Source organism: Chrysemys picta, chromosome 2 (genome assembly GCF_011386835.1).
Source record: "Chrysemys picta bellii isolate R12L10 chromosome 2, ASM1138683v2, whole genome shotgun sequence".
In the NCBI taxonomy this organism is placed as follows: Eukaryota; Metazoa; Chordata; order Testudines; family Emydidae; genus Chrysemys; species Chrysemys picta.
This window is the reverse complement of record NC_088792.1, coordinates 189,156,162-189,166,990: the sequence shown is the minus strand read 5'-3', so window position 1 is coordinate 189,166,990 and position 10,829 is coordinate 189,156,162.

Below are 10,829 nucleotides of genomic sequence, written 5' to 3'. Positions count from 1 at the left end.
TAGAGAATGCAATAGAAGGGGTTCTGCTAATAATTTTATATTCATCATTCTTTTTTAACAGAATGAAATGCAACTGTTGGTACTTGCAGTCAGGCTCAGAAAGTAACAAAGGAAAAGTTTACATATTCAAAAGATTTAAAAGTAAGACCAATGTTGTCAAGTATAGCTCCCCACTAATTACAATGAGATCCATACGCATACCTAAAGTCAGAATTTGGCCCATTTTGTTAACTTGTCATCTTGTCCACAGTATATACTAGAGCTGCAGAAAGCTGCAAAAAGTTCCCATAATATCCATTCAAATTTTTAAACAAGATTTCTTTGAGGGTATCTCACCCCTTTTTTTTATTTGATCTCAGTGTACACTCTAGCAAACAAGTGTACTGGAATGGTCACCAAACCAGCCAACTGAAAGTGAATATTGCAGAATATTTATAAACTGAATTTTGAATTTGAATACCTGTTTATTTTCACTGGGCACCTGATTTGATCATACCATGTGACCTATGTGTCCAATCAAAACGGCTCGAATTTCAAATGCTGAATATTAAAAATGGACAGCATTGGAACAAGTTACAAACTAATGCAATACAGAACATACTGGGCTTCATTAGCATCAAAAGAATTGCCGAGATACAGTACAGGAAGTATAGAGTGAAATTGCAGGGAAGGAGTAAATCCCTCTATCTGGCTAGAAGAAAGATCACAGTTGCCAACCTTGTGCACAGGAATTTTCAGGTTAGTGGGAATGGGCCAAATGTGGGGAATTAACTAATTCCTCCCAGCACATTGGAGGGTTTTGGTAAAGGAAGCTGGATGTGAGGCTGGTGGAGAAGAGTCAGTCAGTCTCTTCAGTAATGTGGTGGGTGCTAGAAGAGAAAAAACAGGAGAGGGTTCTCTTACTCTTGGAATTTTGCAGAAGTGAACCATGTGTTACACCATAACTGAACTTTGAAACAGTAACTTTGCTTTGAACTTCAAGTGAAGGTAACCCTGATGTTTGACCTTTAAAGGGGCAGGACATACTTCATTTACAATGAACCATAACATGGAGGTATTTAAACTCTACCTAGGGATGCTGAATTCAGTGATCTGACTGCCTGTCATGGCAGCCCTTTCCAGGAAACAAGTAACTATTTTTTCCATTTAACTTGTGCATTTGACAGCATATCATAGTCAGTTTCATTGCATCCCCTACACAGTCAGATAGTTAGTTTCCCCTGTAGTTTGTATGGGTTTCCACACAGCAATGGGGAAAAGAAAAACATTCCTCAAAAAAAAAAACTATATAAAATGTCATTGTAGAAACAAACATGAGGCAGATGTAGAACCTGAAACTAATTTAAAGCATTTTTTTTAACTGACTAGATTTCAAGTTGACAGCACCCCTTTAATTCTGAAATTCCTGGCTTTGGTTGGTGTAAGCGCTACACATCCCCTTACTTACATGCCATCTTGGTGTTGTTCAGTATGGTTACTTTATACTCCTGGGTTTCCTTCAACTCTAACAGTTTATCAACCATCCTGGTATTAGTTTTCCTTTACAAAGTTCATCACTAGAATTGACAGGAAACAAACTGCATATAAAATTGAACACAATGGCTAAGCAATTTCCCTGTAATGCTTTAAATCTTGTGTTTAAATGTTTTGAGGTCACTTGATAAGCACATTTTAAAATTATTACTCTAGTGAATGGCACAAGCAATTATTACATCCTATCAGTCACTCAAATATAGTGATAGATGCATCCTAGGAAAGGATTAATTTCTTGCCCTGAAAACGAAAACATATTTGTCAGTAATTATCAATATGAGACCAGATCGTTCCATCAATTTTTAAGTAGAAAACTCCACTTATATTAATAGGGATTTCTGCTTGTAAAGTGATGGCATGATACATTGCATTATTATTACTGAAGCAATCGATACAATTATATGGTGTTGATTATTGAGCTATAATGATATAACAGCACTATACCTAGCAATATCAGTAATAGTAATGCAAATACAGTAGCAAAGACATCTATTTACATGGTAAGCCCCTTGGGCAGTGAACAGGTCTTCTATATTTTGCACATTGCTGAATACACTTGTGGCATTTAAAAATAAGAATAAGAATAAATCCAAAAGACCTACTGAGGATTTAGTAAAGATTTGCTTTTTGTGTCAATTACTTGTCTGGTTTTTATTTTGTTAGTAACAAACTTACTTTGAAAGTTCCTGTAAGTGTATGAAAAAAGAAAGTAAATGCATAGAAATTTGATTGAGAGATATTAATTTGCACATATTGATAACATAATTAGTATTTCTTTAATATTTTCATTTCATTTTACACTCTTGCTTAAATTTAAGGAATCTGGTGTAGTTAAATAATTTGCTATGCACACCCCAAATGAAAAACAACACAAAATACTGGAAATAATTACCTATAGATTGAAATGGTTTACTAAATCAAACAGACCTTATTGGTCATCTGAGTGTAAATATGTGGAGCAAATGCAGAGAAAGCAATGAAAAGAAGGTCGAAACCTCATCAGCAGAAATTTTCAAAACCTGATTTGTTATGAATGAATGAATGTGATTATTACTATTGTTTACTTATTATATTACTATTGTTGTTCCAGATTATTTCAATGGTTTTACTGATGTTAATTTCTATCACTGCATTTTTCTTCTTGCTCTAATAATAGAAAAAATAGCTGCAACTAAAACAAACGCATAGCTTTGTTAATATTCCAGCTGAAGATAAAAATACAGACATATGCATACATAAGATATAGTGCATAGCATCTATATCAGCATCAATACAAACATATATACCCAAAGTATATATGAGTGTATATAGAGATTATATAAAGATAAAGAGAAGTATACTGTATATAGATCCCTCTATAAATATGCTTTATAACTGTATTTATGATGTCTGTATACAGAGAAAAAGAATGGTGACAAAAGTGATAAATGTATATATTATTTATGCTAGACATTGTGCTGAAGTTTTGCATCTGCCCCAGCAATTAAAGAAAAACAAAGGCTATCAATGTGTTAAAAAGAAATACTTTTTAATAACTAGATAATTTTAAAATGTTAGGTTCATACCATCTGTTAATCTTAGTTGTGATTAAAGAGGTAATCCTAATGCCCATTATTCCTAATGACAAGACCAAGCAGGCTTAAAGCATTAGCCGTCGGAGGCCAAAGAGAAGAAGCAATGAAGGATATCAGCAATCTTAGCCACAATTGAGGAATTGGCCCGTCCTCCACACAACAAAAGTGATACAAAAGAATTACACCCTCACTAAACTCTATTTCCTCGTATAATCACACAAAATGATTTTTCTTAAATATGATAATAAATCACAGCAAAAAATCAATGTGGCAGGGCCCAACTGCTATGGCCTGATAACGCATCAATCAATATTTAGTATTTAGATTTTAATTAATACATAGCAGAGCAGAGGCCTTTTAAGAGAGAAATATTATCTCAGATAAAAAATCCTGCACTGTTAGCATGCAAAAGTTGTAGCTCATATCTGTCATTGATCAATCCGCTGGAATTGTGATTAAAAACCCTTGAAAATATCAGACAAGAGCATAAAACAGATTGCGCCAAAGCAAGTATGTCGTAGGGATCTTGGCGTGCACAGCCACTAGCACTGGATGCTGGGTTAACTTTAGGCAGAGAACTGAACACTGTGAATGGAGCACAAATTCTATTCCCTCAGTATTGCTGAGCAGCACTCTAACAAATGTGTGAAATTTACTGTGCTTGAGACTTGATAACAGCTAACAAATATATTACTGGGCTGAAGAAAGAACTTTTGGTTATAGAGCTTTAACCTTTTCCTCACACAAACCTTGTCCTGAGCCTAAGAATTTGCACGATCAAAAATTAAGACAGGAACATACATTTTTGACTAAAGATGATGTCCCATGGCTTTGTTTTTCTATGTTTATTGCTGGTTTCACCTAAGAAGAGTGAAGTCAAATTGGGAAATGTGAAGTGATACATATTTTCCACACACACTCTAATCCGTTTAGCCAATTTCTGGATCAGTTTCCCTTTTTTTTTGTTTGTGTTTTGGAGGAGGGTTTGTTTTGTTTTGTTTTTTGTTTCCATGACACTACCATTGTTGTCTTTATGGTTTACTAATTTTCAGGTTTTTTAAAAAAAAAATCAACATTAAATACATATTTATGCTTATTTTGAGGCCAATCCAACTTCTTCTGAAGACAGTAGCAAAACTCCCAATGGCTTCAGTGGGAGTACAATCAGGCCTCTGGTCTCTTATGTTGTCTTCTCCCCGCACCCAACCCCACCCCACCCCTTCAAGCCAGATTTTGAGATCCTTAAGGCATTTTCACTCAGTGAACATTTTCCAAACAAAAATTATTTGTGTGCAGCTAGATCACTTGGAAAGAGTTTCCTAAGTATTGTGTTATGAAATCTCTCAACATAGGTGTGGCATGAGGGACACTGACTTGACTAAGTGATTCTGGGAGCTTTTAGGTAAACTATAAGCTTTGGGAAACATGGGTGGTATTTCTGATATTTGGAGCAATAACTCTGTCAGATTGTCAAGCAGGCAGGAACTGACTGTTGTAAAAGTAATTCTCAGAGAAAAGGAATGAGTATTGGTAGTGCTCTGATATAGGAATCAGGCTATTGTTCCTTTAAAAGGATTTGAGAAGACTAATTGAAAGTGACTAGGAAATGACTTGGAATACTTCACATTGCATGTACCCGAGAACATGTAAATATACTGCAGTTATAGTTTATAGGACAAGTTCATATCTAGCATATGCAGGAACATCTCCTATGCCTGGAAGTCTCAGGATCACATTCGGCAGCGAAATGCAGTGGTCATTTATTCTTTTGGTGCAAATTGGTTAGAAGTCAGAGAATGGCTATATGTGTCAAAGTAGAGCAGCTTACCCAAATAAAGCATACAGTGCGTTTAAAAATCAATGTAATTCATTTGTGCTGGTGGTGAAAGGTGAAGCATAGCATAGCAGGATAAACAACTTTCAGGAGGGCAGCTTCCCACTCTTCCCCATCCTGTTGGAATACAAATTACACTTATTTTATACATCTACTCTTTGGTGCAAGTCATGCCAATTTGCACTTGCATCCATTTCTAACTTACTTACACTGGACATGTATCTGATGCCACTTGCTGTGTCACAGCTGAATTTGCACATATTGGGTTTAGGAACTAAGGCTCAAATTTTCAAAAATGTTCAGTAATTTTGAGCATCCTCATTTTTGAATGTCCACCTTTAGACACTGTTTGAAGCCAGTGGTAGCCGCAGATACTCAACACTTCTGAAAACGAAGTTCTAAAGTTGGCCACCCAAAATTGAGACCACTGTTGAAAACTTGAGCTTTAAAGCAATGCTTAATTTGTGCCAGGGCTTGCCAGGGCTGAGCCCTGGCACCTTTAGATTTGGCAATTCATAGCCCCTGCACCTCTAGGCTTGGCAGTTCTTAGCCCTGGCACCTCTGGGCTTGCTTCATGAGTTATGAATGTAAAAAAAATTGCTTGAGCCCTGGCACCTCTTTCCCTGAAAATAAAGCACTGCTTTAAATACTCTGTCTATCCTCTGTGGTTGCTACTTTACAGACTCTGCAGCTGGAGGCCACTCTATTCTAAGAGGGAAGATTCCCCCTCAGGAGTGGCCATTTAAAAGTTCTATAGTTGTCCATTGCTTCCCACTTTCAGTCTGTAGCTCCCTGCCATCTGATAGTGATCTGTAGTAAGTAAATTCTAGAATCTAGGGAAGGAAGTCATCGGAGGCCCTGAGCATGCTCAGTACCTCCCTGATGTGCAGAACTGATTGGGGCAAGGATTGTGCCTTCCTTTATGTTTGTATAGTGCCTACTATATTTTGGGATGGGTTTCCCTGGCTGAATCAAGAAAGACATGGGAGAATTTGAGAAGAGCCACAGCCCCAGAATTCTCCCTCTGGCTGCCCCGCTCCAACCCATGATTAAAATATTTGAGCTCCCTGCCCCACTCTCCTAATCACAATTAGTTTTTTCTTTGCTTCCCCTTCCACACCTGGCCTCCATACCTATCCCTATCCTTCCTATTTGCAACCATAGGAAGGAGCTAGTAGCAGCTCCTGTAACTTGCTTAGCATCAGAGGAAATATAGGAAGAGAGAAATAGACCAGGAATAGAAAATACTGGAAGATCAGTTTGTTTATATTTTCCCCTGTCACTCCAGGCTGAACTGTTCCCTGAGTAGGGTGTTGTGGTGCATGTGGATCTGTAACTGTAATGATTCCGCACCTGACATTTTAGAGGACTCTGCTTTCTGTAGAGATTGCGGCCATTTGGATGATCAGCTCAGTGCACAGTGTAATAGGAGAGGCAGCCCAGGCACCCTCTGAGGGAGGTTTCACTTTGTTCTTTTTAGTCTAACCATGGAACAGGACATCCCTGAATGGAGAAAGGGGAGCACAGAAGCAGGGGAGGAATTAAAGATGGCTCCCATCAGAAGGCCTGAGTGAGCTGGAACAGCCACTGCCACAATGAGGAGCAGGGTGCTGTGGAGTTGATGTCTTGAGCTCTTTTCACTGCCCTCAGTGGCTTGTTGGTAAGGTAGGAAGTGGAAGCAGCATCAGCAGCTGCTGCTGCAGTTTAACAGCTCTTGCTGGGGAGCCATGGAATGACCAGGAGAGAGGAGGAAGACAACACCCCTCAGCAGCAGCCTGAGAGATGACTCAATTGACAAAACCCAGGACTTGTAATGTCCCAGGAAGAGTTAAAGATATTCCGGGACAGGTACCTCAAAAGAGGGACAATTCTGGGAAAACCTGGACAGATAGCAATCCTACCTACAATAGGAGTTCACCGAGTAGTGGAGGGGAGGGGTTCTTCCCTCTTCCCCCTTGGCCCATAGGTTCCCTGAGTGGGGTTTTCCTTCTCCCCAGCCCCATTATCACTGTACCTCAAAGAGATGGTCTACCTAAGAAATCTCCACTTTTCACCCTCCCTCTGTAATGACAGGGCCATAGGCAGTCTTGCCTAATTGCAAGGGCAGGAGACTGGCTTAATGGCTGGTACAGAGGCAGCCATGCCTAATGACCAAGTCAGGAGTCAAATTATTAAGTCCAGTGGATGAGCCAGACCCTAGGAGCTGGGGTCAGAAGCCAAATGCAAAGTCCAGGGAGTAAGCCAAAGCTGAGAGCCAGAAACCAGGAGCCAATGGTGAGAGCCATTGTCAAGAGACTAATAGCAAGTCCAAGGAGCAAGCTGGAGCCAGGAATCAGGGGTCAGAGCCAGAGTATTGGCAGGAGCAGGGCAGGTGAGCCAGGAGTGGAATAAGGGACAAGGAGCAGGGATCTGGAGCAAGAAAGGAGCTGAGCCTGAAAGCGGTACCAGAAACATCGCTGCAGGCATCGAACACGCTTGAGCAGCTGAGGACCAATGGTTGGGCAGGGCTTAAGACTGTGCCTGCTGGAGTCTTCAGCCAATGAGGAGTTTGGGTTCATTAGCTAACTCAGCTGAGGGCAATGAGCAGGCTCTGGGTTCTGTTGTGGGTCCCCGACACCCTTCAGGGAAATTGGTTCCCTGGATTGGGGGGCGGGGTATCTCCTCTCTCTCTCTCTCTCCTATTCTGGAGTCTCACCTCTATTGTGTAGAGATACCACAGTCCTCGTACACTCTTTATGCTTTGGTTTTCCCTGGGACTCACTTCCTACTGTTTCTGGCAGAAACAAAGAAGCCCAGCCCAAGGCAGTCATGGGCTGCAGCTGCACAGACTAGTTACCTCATTTCTGTATATAATTCCTGTTCATAATAAACAGTATTCTTGCCGGCAAGTTAAAGTAGTATGGGCTGGATGAATGGACTATAAGGTGGATAGAAAGCTGGCTAGATCGTCGGGCTCAACGGGTAGTGATCAATGGCTCCATGTCTAGTTGGCTGCCGGTATCAAGCGGAGTGCCCCAAGGGTTGGTCCTGGGGCCAGTTTTGTTCAATATCTTCATTAATGATCTGGAGGATGGCGTGGACTGCACTCTCAGCAAGTTTGCAGATGACACTAAACTGGGAGGAGTGGTAGATACACTGGAGGGCAGGGCTAGGATACAGAGGGACCTAGACAAATTAGAGGATTGGGCCAAAAAAAATCTGATGAGGTTCAACAAGGACAAGTGCAGAGTCCTGCACTTAGGACGGAAGAATCCCATGCACTGCTACAGACTAGGGACGGAATGGCTAGGCAGCAGTTCTGCAAAAAAGGACCTAGGGGTTACAGTGGACGAGAAGCTGGATATGAGACAGTGTGCCCTTGTTGCCAAGAAGGCTAACAGCATTTTGGGCTGTATAAGTAGGGGCATTGCCAGTGGATTGAGGGACGTGATCATTCCCCTCTATTCAACATTGGTGAGACCTCCTCTGGAGTACTGTGTCCAGTTTTGGGCCCCACACTACAAGGATATGGAAAAATTGGAAAGAGTCCAGCGAAGGGCAACAAAAATTATTAGGCGGCTGGAGCACATGACTTATGAGGAGAGGCTGAGGGAACTGGGATTGTTTAGTCTGCAGAAGAGAAGAATAAGGGGGGATTTGATAGCTGCTTTCAACTACTTGAAAGGGGGTTCCAAAGAGGATGGATCTAGACTGTTCTCAGTGGTACCAGATGACAGAACAAGGAGTAATGGTCTCAAGTTGCAGTGGGGAGGTTTAGGTTGGATATTAGGAAAAACTTTTTCACTAGGAGAGTGGCGAAGCACTAGAATGGGTTACCTAGGGAGGTGGGCTGTAGTCCACAAAAGCTTATGCTCTAATAAATTTGTTAGTCTCTAAGGTGCCACAAGTACTCCTGTTCTTCTTTTTGCGGATACAGACTAACACGGCTGCTACTCTGAAACCTAGGGAGGTGGTGGAATCTCCTTCCTTAGAGGTTTTTACGGTCAGGCTTGACAAAGCCCTGGGTGGGATGATTTAGTTGGGGATTGGTCCTGCTTTGAGTAGGGGGTTGGACTAGATGACCTCTGAGGTTCCTTTCAACCCTGATATTCTATGATTCTATGATAAAGAGTTTATATTGACACATCTGCTCATCAGTAAGATACCACAACCTCTTCCTCCTTTTTCTCTTGTCCAAGGATTGACCTCCCCAGAGAAGGAGATCTTTGTTTTCCCGCAGCCCAAGGAAATTCCCCCTTGCCCAGTCCTCAGCCTCTGCAAAATAGGGCTGCAAGGATCTTCCCCTTCCTAAAGGGAGGTAGGGATGTCTTATTTTCTCAACCTTCGAACAGGGCTTCAGTTTCAAAACTCCCATTTCACAACAGTTCATGTCACTCACAAGTCTTGAACTTCATGAGATTATTCATCTATCCCTACCTTAAATTGATCTGGTGTTCTGCCTGGGAGCCAGGAGCTCCGTCCTGAGTAGTAACCCTAACTCTGATGCTAACCCACCTCTTTGGATCTGGACACAGAACCAGCCTTTGGGGCCTGAGGACCTGCTGCCACAGATCAGATTTAGGGGACCTATAAACATAAATCACAATCACATTTATGGTGAACTTCCAATGTGGAAAAAATGAGTTTGTGCTGGGCTTTGCTCCTTTGTGATGCATCTTTACATTAACCCCTATGTTGACAACTCTGGCAATTTTATCACAAGTCTTGCAATATCTGTTGTGGTTATTTTGTTATCCCTCCCCCACAAAGTTCCAGCTCTCAAAGTCACATCATTAAGTGAGAATCTCAGGTTTCATTTTAATTAGTAAGTTTCAAGCCCTCATGGTTGCAAAGAAAAGCTTGAAAATGTGAACCCCAAAGGCTGAAAACTAGAAGACAAATAAAACAACCCAAAATACTTTATTTTTAAGCCAGCCTCATGATTTTGGGGCATTTGGCTCATTGTTTTGTATGCTTGAGGTTGGCAATCCTGATAGTGGCACTTTAAGTTGCAACTTCTAAAAATATAACCTGATGATGAAGACAAGTAGCTATGGAAGCTACTCCCAATAATTCAAAGAGAAATATTAACATTCTCTCATATGTTTATAGTAACATTGGATTTCCTAAATTATTTATCAGGACAATAGTATATCTAGTGGTTAGAACAAGGGTCTGAAATCAGGATGCCTCTCTGTGACTCAGTTTACTGCTGGGTAAAGTGGTTATTACAATACTTACCTACCTACCTTGTAGGGTGTTTTGAAGTTTAACTAATTGATTTTAATGATTGTAAATTGCTATGACAGCTTAGCTGAAAGGTACTATGGTATGTGACAAGTGTCACACAAGTGCCGGACCCTCTACTGCCTTATAGTCATTGCTACCATCTTGTACAAGTGAGGGAAGAATTTTGATTTTGTAGCATTTTGCACTCACAAATGCTAATGACTATATAAGGGCAAGGCAATGGGGAATCAGGCCCAGTATTTCTTGTATCTGCAGAAAAAGTATGAAGAGGGCATCTATATATGTCCCTGTTTTAAAGATTAGCTTGGTATAAATGCTTAGACAGATGGGTTTATGTATGTAACAGGTTCACAAGAAGACTGATAAGATGCACCTTTTAATACATTTGTTTGTTTTAAGTGTTCTGGTCTTCTTCAGACCAATACCACTTTGCCACTGTCTCACTGCTCACTTGGGTCCCCTGATGCCCTAATTCCAATCTACTGTCACTCATGGCAGTCAGTCTGTAGCATTACAAGGTCAGCTGAGACATGGATTTCTAATAAGATTAAGGCTCATCAGTATGGTTTTAGCCCTTTCCTTTTCTGAGGCAGAGGAACAGTATTATTCATCTTAGCAAGACTTCCAGTTATATCTCAAAGCACCTGCTGGATTCCTAC